Source organism: Ambystoma mexicanum, chromosome 1q (genome assembly GCF_040938575.1).
Source record: "Ambystoma mexicanum isolate Mex_15411 chromosome 1q, UKY_AmexF1_1, whole genome shotgun sequence".
Classification (NCBI taxonomy): Eukaryota; Metazoa; Chordata; class Amphibia; order Caudata; family Ambystomatidae; genus Ambystoma; species Ambystoma mexicanum.
In genome coordinates this window covers 192,262,856-192,276,436 of record NC_090922.1, presented here as the reverse complement: position 1 = coordinate 192,276,436, position 13,581 = coordinate 192,262,856, and the positions used below count along the sequence as shown (strand labels likewise).

The window sequence follows — 13,581 nt, the reverse complement described above, 5'->3', positions numbered from 1 at the left end:
GTATTGGGATAAAAGCTAACTTTGGCCTTTCTGAATATGTACCTGGCAGATCACATGGAAACTTTTTGGTGGTCCGTGTGAAGAATTTCTGGCCAGATCAGGAGGTTTTGGTAGCTACACTATATGATTCCCGGGTGGGGAACTGACAAATGCTGTGATGTAGGTCGTGATTGAGACTGTGCTGTTGGCAATTACAATTCCCCAGGGGTTCAATAATACTGACAGGGGATTTCAACATAGATCTCAGAAGGGATATACCTCAAGAGGGGGAGCGGGGGATTCTAGACTCATGGGTGTCACCATGGAGGGCTGCCTTGCAGAGTTTGAGTTATCACCACTGGAGACCAAAGAGGGCAGAAAGTAGCACACATGGTCAAATGGCCACCACAGTAGCTACATCAACTTAATTTTTATGAATTCTAATTTGGCTATTCAAGCCGCCAAATTATTGTTGAAGTCCACAGTGACCAGTGATCATGTTATTCTCCTTGTGAACTGTGAGGGCATGCATAGGATACCAGTAGCCAGACTAATGTGAAACCCCTCTGTAAACATCCAGGGGAATAGACTGTGCTGGTCAGCGGGCTGCATTGAAAAATTCAATGCTGCCCTGGGTCGATCTGGCTATGACAAACTGCAAATTTGGCAAAATGTGTGGAAGATCTGGGGGAGCTACGGTCCCTTTTTTGCCCTGATGATCTTAGACATTTCCTTAAGTATAACTAAGAGAGCCAGCCAGGGAGTCTCTTTGATTCTGGCATTTATAAAATGAAAGAAATATTACATGGGGTGGTGCGAAGGATAAAGAGAAGCCGTTGTTTGACCGTGGTGAGAAAGCTCAATACATCTCAGCACCTAGGGCCAGTTATGAAAACTGGCTGAACGGGTACAGATTTTCATTGAATAACGAAGGTTGGACATTTATGAACCACCTCATAAACACCCAAGACTCAAACCAATTCTGGCACCTTGTTCAGAGCCACGGAGCGAGGGTGGAGGCTAAGGAGCTGGTGGGTATTTCAGAGGAAGAATGGGCCCAACATATAGAAAAGCTCTACGGGCAAGAGGGGGAACCAACCGCAGGAGAGACAAAGGAATCCATGGTGGATTCCCTGGTAAGTAGACAATTTAGGGGGAAGACCTAATGACCAGCATAGTGAGGTCCAAGGCTTCTAGGGCCGTGGGCCATGATGGTCTGTGTAATTTGGTCGTAAAGGGCGACCAGCAATGGTGGGGGCACTACTTTTTATACTATTCAAGCATGTTTGTGACTCAGGGAGTATACCTCCATCATGAAAATTATCAATTCTCATTCCTGTTCTAAGTAGGGGCCGTGGAATGGTCCATCCAACTTTAGACTCCTCACAATGCTGGACTGCAGCTCCAGAGCTCTTTGCCACCCAGTTATTGGAGTGGCTGTCAGTTTGGGTCAGGGAGAAGGGTCTACTGAGTTACCAACAGACAGGTTTCAGAAAAGGTTGCAGGACTTCCCATTCAATATGGACCTTGTTAACCTTTATATGAGACAGGCAGTGCTATCCTGGAGCGGTGCTTTGCTTATGCTTCATTGACTATTCTGCAGCTTTTGACAGCGTAATTAGATCTAAACTCTGGGGAAACCTGGAAGCATGGGGCATAGACCCCTCACTCCTATACTCATCCATGCACTGTATAGTGACACCCAGGTTAGGGTGAGACTGTCTCAAGAAGGGGTCTTATCGAGTCCCCTCAGGACAAAACGGGGGTTGAAACAGAGATGCCCTTTGGCCCCCTTATTGTATAATTTGTATACATCTAAGCCCTACAGTGCTTAGAGATCGATTGAGAACCATCCGCCTTGGTATAGAACGGACCCCTCCCATGTCTGCTCTATGCAGACGATTCAGTGATCTTAGACCGTACACGGCTAGGTCTGCAGCACTCAGTGCCCTACATATTTTTGCAAGCAACCACAGCCTTAATCCTAATGCATCCAAAACTAGAGTAATGATCTGTGGAAAAGGAGCACATGGGGAACCTTCCTTTATATGGAAGCTGGGGGGAAGCGAAGTTAGAGCAGGTTGCAGAGTATAGGTACCTGGGAGTCCCCATCAGGCCATGTTTATCACCGGTACACTTGGCAGTGAGGATCTCTAACAGGGCCTGGTATAAATGGCACAGAAAAGAATCATTGATACCCAGGGTGGTCGGTCAATGGAGGCAAAAATGATTGCCTACAGAGTCTCAATTATTCCAGGCATACTCTATGCACTGGAGCTATTCCCGCTAAGGGCAGTGGTGTGGCTTCCTAGGCTTGAAGCAAAAGTTCTGCAGCCCTTATTTTGAGTACCAGGCAGGGTTCCTGTGGAGGCGATCAGGTTGGAACTGGGCATTCCTTCTCTACTGATGCTCTGAAAAACGGCAGCCAGCAAGTTTTAGGACAAGATACACTATGGTTGTCTAGGCCCTGATACCCTTCTGGGCAGGGCAGTAGGGCATTCCAAGAGATTTTCGAAGAGTGTTTGGTTTAGGGACCTGGAAAGGTCGGTGAAATTCCATATTTTAGAGATTGGCATGGGTAGCACCCCAGAGTCCTGGCTGGACTTAAATGTGTCAAGTATTGAAGAGAGATTAATTTGCAACCATGCAGGCACTGCCCTAGACCACCTAGCCAGCCTTTGAAAATTTGAGTCCTGTGCCACCATGCTTTTACACTTGGTCTGCCAAAGTCCTACCTGGTAAAGCTGAGTTTCCCTATGTTGAAAAGATTTATTTTGGGGGTCGGCCCTCAAAAGCTTCCCATTCTCAAACATACGAGGGCTTGGGCAGGCTTATCTATGGGTGAAAGATTATGCTGTAGGAAAGTGGAAACGGCATGCCATATGCTGACTCAGCGTGGAGCACTCAGCATAGAGTATAATAGGGCCTATAGTGAAGTCCACTCCCACTCCTCAGATCAATTTGAATATATTTGAATGTTACTTATTAATTACTTGTATAATGTATGTTTTAAACAATCTATTATTTATCCAAATGCACTTAATAATAAAAACAATCAAAGATGTCTGTTTACATTGTAAATATCCCTGTGTAATGGGATGAGAACTTTGTAAGCTGTTAAATGGACAACATAATAATGAAAACAATGTATTAATTATTTAAATTGCGCTTTCACCAAAGTGCTGTACGTAGAACATGTATCTTCCCGGAATGTCTCCCTGCTAATCTGGCTGTGAAGAAAACATTCATTTGAAGTTGCAATATCTGTAAAAGCCATGAACATGTGCCATGGGGTGACTTAGTAACCGTGTGTGCCGCAAGACACTTGCTGATCAAAAACACCTTCCTCTTGAAGTCGTCACAGGCCCCAGCTCTCTACCCCACTCTTGCAAATGCGTAAAACCATGACCTGGGTAATGCTTTTGTAAAAAAAAATATATGATCCAGTTTCATTCTGCCAGAGGTGTCTGCTCAGGTGTGAAATTATTTCCTGACACCATTTTGTGAAGAAAGTATACAGTGTGAACTCTCCACCCTGTGTCATGTCCCCAGGCTTCATTCACTTCCTCTTTTCTGTGGCTGTGTTGCACAAAACGTTGCGGTTTTCTGGCTTTCTGGCCTTTTACAGTGGCTGCTGCATTTGAGTAAACTCAATGAGACTCATTTTATGGCTCTCAGTCAGGACGAGGAAGTGAAGGGCTGTACCCGCTGCAAATCCGTCCTCTGAGCCACTGCAGCAAGACTGTGGGCCTCATTACAAGATGTGCAGAATGGGTTTAACGGCGCCGGTAATAGTGCCGATGCCGTGAAACCCACTCCGCACTATTACGAGATTCCCTCGCGGGACCCGCTCAGGACGTCTGGTCATAATCGGCCCGTTGCTAGCTCCCACACCCATTCCCATTGAGCCCTATGGGGGCTCAAATGGGAATGGGGAAGGTCTGGGCCCGGGTTCCCTGAAGGACGAATTAACGGGCCCTCCAAACTCGGAATGGCCCCATTCAGGGAACCCGGACCCGATTTTGGAGAATCTGGACTTGTGGTCTCAGGTTACCCACAGATCTCTGGAAATGTAAACACCCCCGTTCATCTGCAAGCTGAACACTAGGGGGATGAGCACCTTAGTGGTGACCCCCAGAAGTGAGTCCCCTCTTTATTTTGGTTACCTGGGATTAACATGTCTCCTCCCTTTCCAGGGGTCCCAAGCACGTCAAAGGAAGGAGCAGGGTCTCCATAAAACCCATTTATAAACAAGAAGCAGCTTCACTCTGCCCCTTTTGTAGGCCAGACTTTTGAACACCTCCCGCCCACTCCCTCCACATAGCATTTTCAGGACTGTCAACATTTGCATTACTAACATGTTCTCTTTCTTCATAAGTACCAAGGCGGACCCTCAGATCCCAAGCATTGGGCCACCTAGAAACCACCAGATACAAGAAAACAATTGGCCCCGGCTCTGCGTTTCACACAATAGCAGCCACCATATGGAATGATCTCCCGTTATCCATTAGGCTTGAGACCTCATATAGCGCATTCCAGGAAAAAAATTAAGACCTACCTGTTCAGATAAAGACCACTGACTCTCGAATAAAAAATAATAAATAAATAAAGAAGTCACAGAAGCAGATATCTTAAGCACAAAATAGCAGCTACTCCAACAAAATAAGAGGGGTAATGCTCTTATATACCCTGGGGCCGCAGCAGAGCCATGAAGGCTGGCCACAGGAAGAACGCAACTGCACTCCATACTTAGAAGACAGGGCAATTAAAAGCAATGACCCACAAATGGTTCACGGGAGGACATTAAAAGAACAATGCCCTGGAAGTAATCTATCCCGAAGTGACCCCTGATCCAGAATAAATTTGCCCCGGAAGTTAAACCTCTCACCCAGTAGTAATTAAATGTCAGTGCAGATAATTAGCATTTAGAATATCTGCTTTAACAGCGCTCATTATTTATGGATTGCTAGCAAACGAACTCTCAGTGAATTTAATAAAACCTGCAGCCTTTCAAATCTCCCATCACAACTGTGTCTTGCCTCTTTTATTTACTATTCTCGGGGATGTACATTCTTGGGTTGGCACAACTAAGGTTAATTGAACCAGTGATTCATCTTACTGGCATTGAGCTCTCTGACTTGGGGGATACATGCAGACTTCTTCAGCAAATACCTTACCACCTTCCTGCATCCTGTGAGGCATGCTGACCCTGCCTACGCTTGTGTCATGTGTGGCACTGCCCCTTTAAGGGTGCACGCACGCACGCAGCGGAGTGACGTTTCACTCTGCTGCATGCGGTATAAATAAACGGGGTATTCCCGGCTGCGCCAGTGCGACCGGGGAGCCCAAACCTGAAGCAGCTGTGTGCGTGTGTGCCTATGGACGGGTGGGGCTCACAGGATCCCGAGCAGGGGCGGAGAGTGCCAACAGTGGCGACGAAGAACAGATCTGCAATCCTGGGAACGGCGGTGAAAGCGGAGGTGTCAAACTCGATTTTTATGAGATGTACACCGTCCAAAATGCCGCAGAGAAGGATGCAGACCACGCGGCTGGTGGCCATCCAGGCCTAGAGAAATCACAGCTCGATTTTGGAGCAGGGCCGGAGAGTGCCAACATCATGGAGTAAACACCACGCACACTCAAGCCCACCTTCTGTACAAGATACACGTTCAGGGAAGTGTTAAATCGAGCATTCCAAATCTGGACTGTATTCTGCCCAACGTACAGATCAACGGGCATAACCAAACCAACATGCACATTCAAACTCTCTCTTGGCTATTGCCTGCCCCCACAAACACACACATCTCACATGCAGCAAAGGCACACACAAAGTAATTCCTGACTCACATGTACCCACCCCCCCAAAACAAAATCTCCAACTCTGTTTGCAAAGCAATAGCAATTCACCTTGTAAACACACACATACACACCATTATCATCTGCCCCAAATAAACACTTAGGGGCATTGGCCCTCATTAGGACCCTGGCGGAGTGGGTTTCCGCCAGCGCTAATCGCGGCGGACCCGTCCGCCGTACTACGAGTTCCCTTAGCGCCATGGAGGTTTTCTCCGCCTGGTTTTACCGGGCGGAGAAAACCATGGCGCTAAGGGACCTCGTTGTTGATTACGCCGCCGTACTTTACGGCGGCGTAATTAACTCCTTCCCCACTCCCATTATACCCTATGGGGCAAGAATGGGAATGGGGAAGGGTAAAATGGGGATTGGGGATTTACCGCTCCGCCAAGGTCGGCATGGGGTGGTAAATCCGCCAACCCCCATGGCGCTATCGACGGCTTTCCGCCGTGCTTCGCGGTGCATTTAGCACCGCGAAATCCGCCAGGGTCGTAATGAGGGCCATTGTCTATGCAGCTGGCATATAATGGAATATGTCCCTCCCACCACCACACACACAATGGCCCTCATTAGGACCCTGGCGGAGTGGGTTTCCGCCAGCGCTAATCGCGGCGGACCCGTCCGCCGTACTACGAGTTCCCTTAGCGCCATGGAGGTTTTCTCCGCCTGGTTTTACCGGGCGGAGAAAACCATGGCGCTAAGGGACCTCGTTGTTAATTACGCCGCCGTACTTTACGGCGGCGTAATTAACTCCTTCCCCACTCCCATTATACCCTATGGGGCAAGAATGGGAATGGGGAAGGGTAAAATGGGGATTGGGGATTTACCACTCCGCCAAGGTCGGCATGGGGTGGTAAATCCGCCAACCCCCATGGCGCTATCGACGGCTTTCCGCCGTGCTTCGCGGTGCATTTAGCACCGCGAAATCCGCCAGGGTCGTAATGAGGGCCAATGACTCTGTATCCACAGACATGCTCTGGGATATCACTTACCGATCAAACACATTGAGAGATGTGCTCACTAAAATGTACACACTGGACAACCCCCAACCCATAAGTGTTATTATTGCTTGTTCTGGGTTCCAGCATCCTCTCAAAGTGTACACTTTGCCAAACCTCTCCAACAAACGGCTTCATTGATAAAATAAAATGAGCATGGCCAGGGCTCTCTGTGTGATTTTATGGTAGTGTTTTTTTTTTCCCTTCAGTCCATGCTTCCACTTGTCCACATTTTTTACTTTATTTGTCTCCCCAGTGCCTCGTTTCTTGCCCTCAGTGATGTCTCTCCATTTCTCCTCTGTCCTCGTTCTTGTCTCCAGCCTTGCACCCCTTTCCTCCCCAATGACTCTTCTCTTTTATATTCAGTTCTGTATAACATGTTCCCCTCTGTGCTTCTTTCTTTACGCTTTTGTTTCCTTCACTTTTCTGATCGTTGCTTCTTCTAAAGTGTTTCATCGCTGTCTCCGCCCAATGTTTTCACTCTGGTTCCTAGCATGATATCACCATTATTCAGTGCAATGCTTACTTTTAGGTCTTGTACAGAGATCTGAAGCACTCTGCCACAGCTCTTGAAGATGCATATTAAATTAATCCAGCATTTATGTCAATTCACCAAAATGCCAGAGGTAGTGAAAGTGATCTTGCATATCCAATGACATCGCAAGAAGTAACACCATATGACCATTGACTCTGACAACATCACAGAAAGTCATGCCTTATGACCTGTGGACCTGGTGAAATCACAGGAAGTGAAATCATAAAAAATAAAACAAATGCAATACATTTACGATAAATGAACTAACAAATAGTACCATTGAGAACAAAAGGCTATTTTAGTTTTCAGCCATATATTAACTACAGTGCTACCCCAATATATAATGGGGCAGTCATGATATGCCAGCAGACCCATCATAGGCCAGGAGCACTTCTTCTTATGGCAGTATTGCCTCATATGGCCTCTTACTGCAATCTTATACCTGTTAAATCCTCACAAGTTAGGCGCAGCCATAATTTGCTAAATACTGACTCACCTGCTAGGCCCTGCAAGAATATGCTAAGAACAACCTCATTCCCTCTGATAGAGTAATTTTTTATGAGGTTACGCCTCATATGTAAAGCCTGAAATGCAAGATGAGTGATGCAGCATGTTCGTTTTTTATAGTTTCATATATATTCATATACTAACTATCATATCATTTACTAACTTGATAGAGACCTTTGTGTGTCTCGGGAGGATAGCTCAGGGGCAACTTGCTAGTTTTCAGAACTTCATATAAGGATCATTTTTAGTAGATTTAATATTTTGTATAATAGTATCGATTTTTTAATAAAACACTGAAGTCTAAAGATTGGATGCCGAGTGTGAATCTGTTAAAAGGAGATTGGTAGGCAGCAGAGAAAACGTAGAGATTGCTTCCATAAATAGCCCCCCAGATTGTCTAAGGAGGACTCAGCTGGAAGATTTAAAATCTCTCGCCCGTAGAGCAAGGTTGGCAAGGTTTTCACTTGTTGCAGTGAGGATGGGGCGGGCGGGGGGTGGGGGGTGGGGGGTTGTGAGGGGCTATGAGTGAGTATCACACTAGATGTGTGACACTTGGCAGGTATGACTGCAAGACTTCAGACCTTTTTAAACAGAAAAACTATGATAGAGCCCTGTTGCTAACATCTGATCAGCATCATCCAGCCAATAGGATTCTGCACCTTTACTTAAATGTACCTTGAGTCTGAGCCTGTGCTGATGGTACAGTATGTAGGGTTCTGGTGTAGACATGTTTGTACCATTGGAGATGAATGTGCTGCCTGCAAAGTGCATTGCTGCAGCTATAGAAAGTGCTTCAATAGTCAGCCTTTTCCTTCCCCACGCTGATACTGACCTGTTGCATGCAGCCAAAGGAAAGAGGGTTTACAAAATGCATGGGTAGTGTGATTGTCATAGCACATATGCAGTGTCTAGTTCCGGAGGAACTTCTTGGGATATCGTAGCTGTGCCATCAGAGAAAGAGACAGGATTTACAATATGTAATGCTACTTTACTCTGACATTTCAGAAGATGCGGTGCAGTCACCGCCATGGTTTTCAGTGCAAATCCTTCCTGTACTGAAAGTGCTTGTGGAATGTGGCACTCTCGCTGTTGTGGCTTTTTCACTTCCACATAATGCCTTCTCAGCATTTCTGGTGGGAAGGAGGGCTGAGCATGTTACGCCACGCTCTTCTTTCAGTTCCCCAATCTGTGAATTGTGCATAGTTGCAGCAATGCCAGAAGAGGCTGCCAGCTTTGCTGCTGTGCCAGAGCAGCGCATCATCTGTTCCCTGAGGATTCTTCGCAGATCTGCCCCCTTGTGTAATAACTGCCTCTGTGCATCTAGTATGTGAGGCGATCCAGAACTGTTGAGGCTCATGGTAGGTCTGTTCTGTTGCATGTTAGGGAAGCTGCCACTGCTGAGGACCGTGCTAGACCTTTTCCATGTGACGCAAGCATACCCTGTTTAGATCAATGCTAGACCTGTCCTATAATATGCCTGGGGTGCTTGCATACTCACCGGCATACTAACCTTACTGTTTCTGCCACCCGATATCCCGGTAATACCAGGATATTATGGGTGGCAGAGGAATGGTAAATTCCTAATCCTGTGGAGTCTTATAGGACTCCACGGGAATGGGATCACTGAAGTACCAGCACCGTTAGCAACGGTGGCGGTGCTACAGTGAAAAACTGCTGGCAGGGGCTTAAACTACTGGCAGGTCTGCTTTACCAGTAGTTCACTGGCCCTCCCGGCAGACTTGTAGTTTGTCGGTCCGGAAAAGGTGCCGGTAACAATTTGGGTTTACCTCTGGATTTATCGAAATTAATTATTCAATTACACAAATCCACTCAGGTACAGGTTAAACTGAACAACTCAGGGGTCTTGACTGAAGTAATACCAGTTAAAAACGGCTTAAGACAAGGCTGTATCTTAGCCCCTAGCCTTTTTAACCTTTGAGTCTCTGACGTGGGTTAAGAGATTGAAAGTGCAGCTTTAGCTCCCCTGAAGATAGAGCATCCGAGGCCCATATGGGTTGTCTACCCTAACCATCATCTCTTGTTTGTCACCACTGTTTTAGGCCTACAGAGACTGATTACTGCTTTTGAGGCATATGCAGAAAAAAGATTATTTGAGAATGAATGCTCTGAAAACTATAATTCTGACCTTCAGGCAAACAAACCGTGTTGTGAAAGAAAATTAGTACATGGGTGGAGTTCAACTAGGAAAAGTTAGGGAGTTTGTTTACCTTGGGTTTTATATTCTAGGTGGCCCAAACAGAGAGAGTGTGAGTACGTTTTTTAACCATCGATCAGATCTATTAATTAGTCAGATAAAGTTAATTAATTATAAATACTGCAAATATTCACTTATCCCGTTTCTGAAATATTATATGACTACGCTATCCCTAAATTATCTTATGGTGTAGAGGCCCATACAGCATGGATCTTGCTGTTTTGACAGAGAACAGAAAGCAAGATATGGAGAAGAGTATTGTCAATTCCTAATGCTGTTCCTATGACAGCATTTTTATTTGATCTAGGAATATGTAGCATTAGATCTATGTTTAGGTGGAAGTGGTTGGTCAACAAAGGTGAAATCAGTCACGAATTTCAGACTTCAGACTCAGTGCGAGGGAATTTTGGGCAGATTTGGTTCTACTATAGAAGACCTGAAGTGTACTCCTGCAAAGGATAAAGGTAATTTTTTGAGGTTTGACTGGAGTACTTTAACTATCGATTTCCATGGTCAGAAGAGTATGAGCCATCTCTGCCACAAGCGAACACAAGTCTCTGGGTACGCTGGTATCTCACTGGAGGTTTTTCCCATGTCCAAAAAGTCTGAAAAGATTTTGGTTAATTTAGATGTTGTATCTATGGGACTTGAGAGCTATAGAAGCATTTTAATCCTGAGGATGTTGATTGAATTAACTGTTGTTTCTGCAGGGATGTAGACCCTACCAAAACATTGGAACATCTGTTCATTTATTGTGATAATCTGAGTTCTATTCATCAGAGCTTTTTTAAAAAACATTTAGGAAAATTGAAATCATTGAATTCTTAATATATTTGGAAGCTTTGTTTAAGTGGTGTGAATAGGTCATTACGTAATGCATTTTTTTTATTCACTGGGATTAAATTATATTGATAAAGGAAATGTTTGTTTATATGTCATGAAATGCATGTGTAGATGTATTCTTTTTATGCTGTTGTAATTTCTAGTTTCATTTATTGTGGAAAACACATTTACTGTTTCATGTTAATTCTATTCTATTTTTTTTATTTATTGTTAAGGTTGAGCACAGATCGCTGCAATGACTGCTGAACACACTGAGATTTCTGGGAATGATTGTGGTACTCAACCCAACAACATGCCTCCTCAATCTGTACACTACAATTTATAAGAGGACTCATAAAGGACAAAATATGAGGAAAATATATCATAAGTAAAATCTTTATTTAATAATGACTTGAGCCTCACCACCTATTAAGGTCCACTCCAATGTACTGAGGAGTAGAGTTTGTCTCTCAGCCACCAATCAATTAGCTGGGGCACTCCAAGAATTTAGAGGTAGCACAAGAATGGGAATGGACCGAGTATCTGAAAGTTAGTCTAGAAGCCTTCATAACCTTCTGATCCTTACGTGTGTGTTTTTTGCAGGGTCTGGTGACATAAAGACCAGACTTTGGAACCTATATTTTTTAAACCCAATCCCCTTTCCTCCCAACAGGTAGATTGTTTAGTACAATAGTAAAGTAGATCCTGTGTTATAATTATCTTAGGAGCAGAGTAGTGGATGCAACAGCTCTTGTGCAACAATTTGGACTTAAAATAACAAAGGGACGTTCGACTATTTACTATACAATTTCTCTAATACCGATTAAAAAGGGCCTACGATTAAATTACAGTGCTTCATTAAAAAGTGTGCTACTGTTTGTAAAGGAACAATAAAGCAAACATATGTGTTGTCTCGTGGGTCTGTAACGTGCCTTGCTGTGCTTGGAGTCTATTGTTGAGCTGAAAAGCTGCTGAAAGAGATGTTCCCATTTTCAATCTAAGTGGTCAAACCTCCACACTACTAATGCTGTGCTTATTAAGTTTGTACAAGAGTATATAATCCTAAACTCAGCATGTTACATTGCCAGGTGCTGTGCACCCTCTTGGGGATAGCATTGAGTCTCTACACTGCAGGAATTAGATGAAGTGAAAAATCTTGTGCATGTGCAGTGTGGTTTGCGTTTAGCCCAACACCGTAGAGAGAGCTCAGAGGTGCAGTTAGCTTGCCTTTAGGCTCTGAGTTTCACACAACAGCAGCCACCATATGGAACGATCTCCCCTCATCCATTAGGCTTGAGACCTCATATAGCGCATTCCAGGAAAGAAATTAACACCTACCTGTTCAGATAAAGACCACTGACTCTCGACCAGACTTGACCCTTCCCCTGACTGATACCCTTATGTTATCTGTTTTCTTGTAGCCTGTACATTCAAAGTCGTATGTGTCCATGTCTTGGCGCCCAGATGCCTGCGGGCTTTCGGCACGGTACAAGTAAATAAATAAAAAATAATAAATAAATAAAGAAGTCACAGAAGCAGATATCTCAAGCACAAAATAGCAGCTACTCCAACAAAATAAGAGGGGTAATGCTCTTACATACCCTGGGGCCGCAGCAGAGCCACGAAGGCTGGCCGCAGGAAGAACGCAACTGCACTCCATACTTAGAAGACAGGGCAATTAAAAGCAATGACCCACAAATGGTTCACGGGAGGACATTAAAAGAACAATGCCCTGGAAGTAATCTATCCCGAAGTGACCCCTGATCCAGAATAAATTTGCCCCGGAAGTTAAACCTCTCACCCATTAGTAATTAAATGTCAGTGCAGATAATTAGCATTTAGAATATCTGCTTTAACAGCGCTCATTATTTATGGATTGCCTGCAAACAAACTCTCAGTGAATTTAATAAAACCTGCAGCCTTTCAAATCTCCCATCACAACTGTGTCTTGCCTCTTTTATTTACTATTCTCGAGGATGTACATTCTTGGGTTGGCACAACTAAGGTTAATTGAACCACTGATTCATCTTACTGGCATTGAGCTCTCTGACTTGGGGGATACATGCAGACTTCTTCAGCAAATAACTTACCACCTTCCTGCATCCTGTGAGGCATGCTGACCCTGCCTACGCTTGTGTCATGTGTGGCGCTGCCCCTTTAAGGGTGAACGCACGCACGCAGCGGAGTGACGTTTCACTCCGCTGCATGCGGTATAAATAAACGGGGTATTCCCGGCTGCGCAAGTGAGACTGGGGAGCCCGAACCTGCAGCAGCTGTGTGCGTGTGTGCCTGTGGACGGGTGGGGCTCACGGGATCCTGAGCAGGGGCTGGAGAGTGCCAACAGTGGTGACGAAGAACAGATCTGCAATCCTGGGAACGGCGGTGAAAGCGGAGGTGTCAATCTCGATTTTTATGTGATGTACACCGTCCAAAATGCCGCAGAGAAGGATGCAGACCACACGGCTGGTGGCCATCCAGGCCTAGAGGGATCACAGCTCGATTTTGGAGCAGGGCCGGAGAGTGCCAACATCATGGAGTAAACACCACGCACACTCAAGCCCACCTTCTGTACAAGATACACGTTCAGGGAAGTATTAAATCGAGCATTCCAAATCTAGACTGTATTCTGCCCAACGTACAGATCAACGGGCATAACCAAACCAACATGCACA

At 45.2% G+C, this 13,581-nt stretch overlaps 1 protein-coding gene across 1 annotated transcript in view; it reads left to right on the top strand.

Annotated features, from left to right (window-relative positions):
- LOC138526445 (toll-like receptor 13) overlaps positions 1 to 11,823 on the top strand; it is a 314,600-nt gene extending 302,777 nt beyond the window's left edge. Inside the window, exon 4 of the mRNA XM_069637207.1 lies at positions 11,146 to 11,823. The gene's annotated coding sequence lies outside the window, so the exon portion shown is untranslated. The remainder of the gene's footprint in view (positions 1 to 11,145) is intronic.
- Positions 11,824 to 13,581: the final 1,758 nt, after the last annotated feature.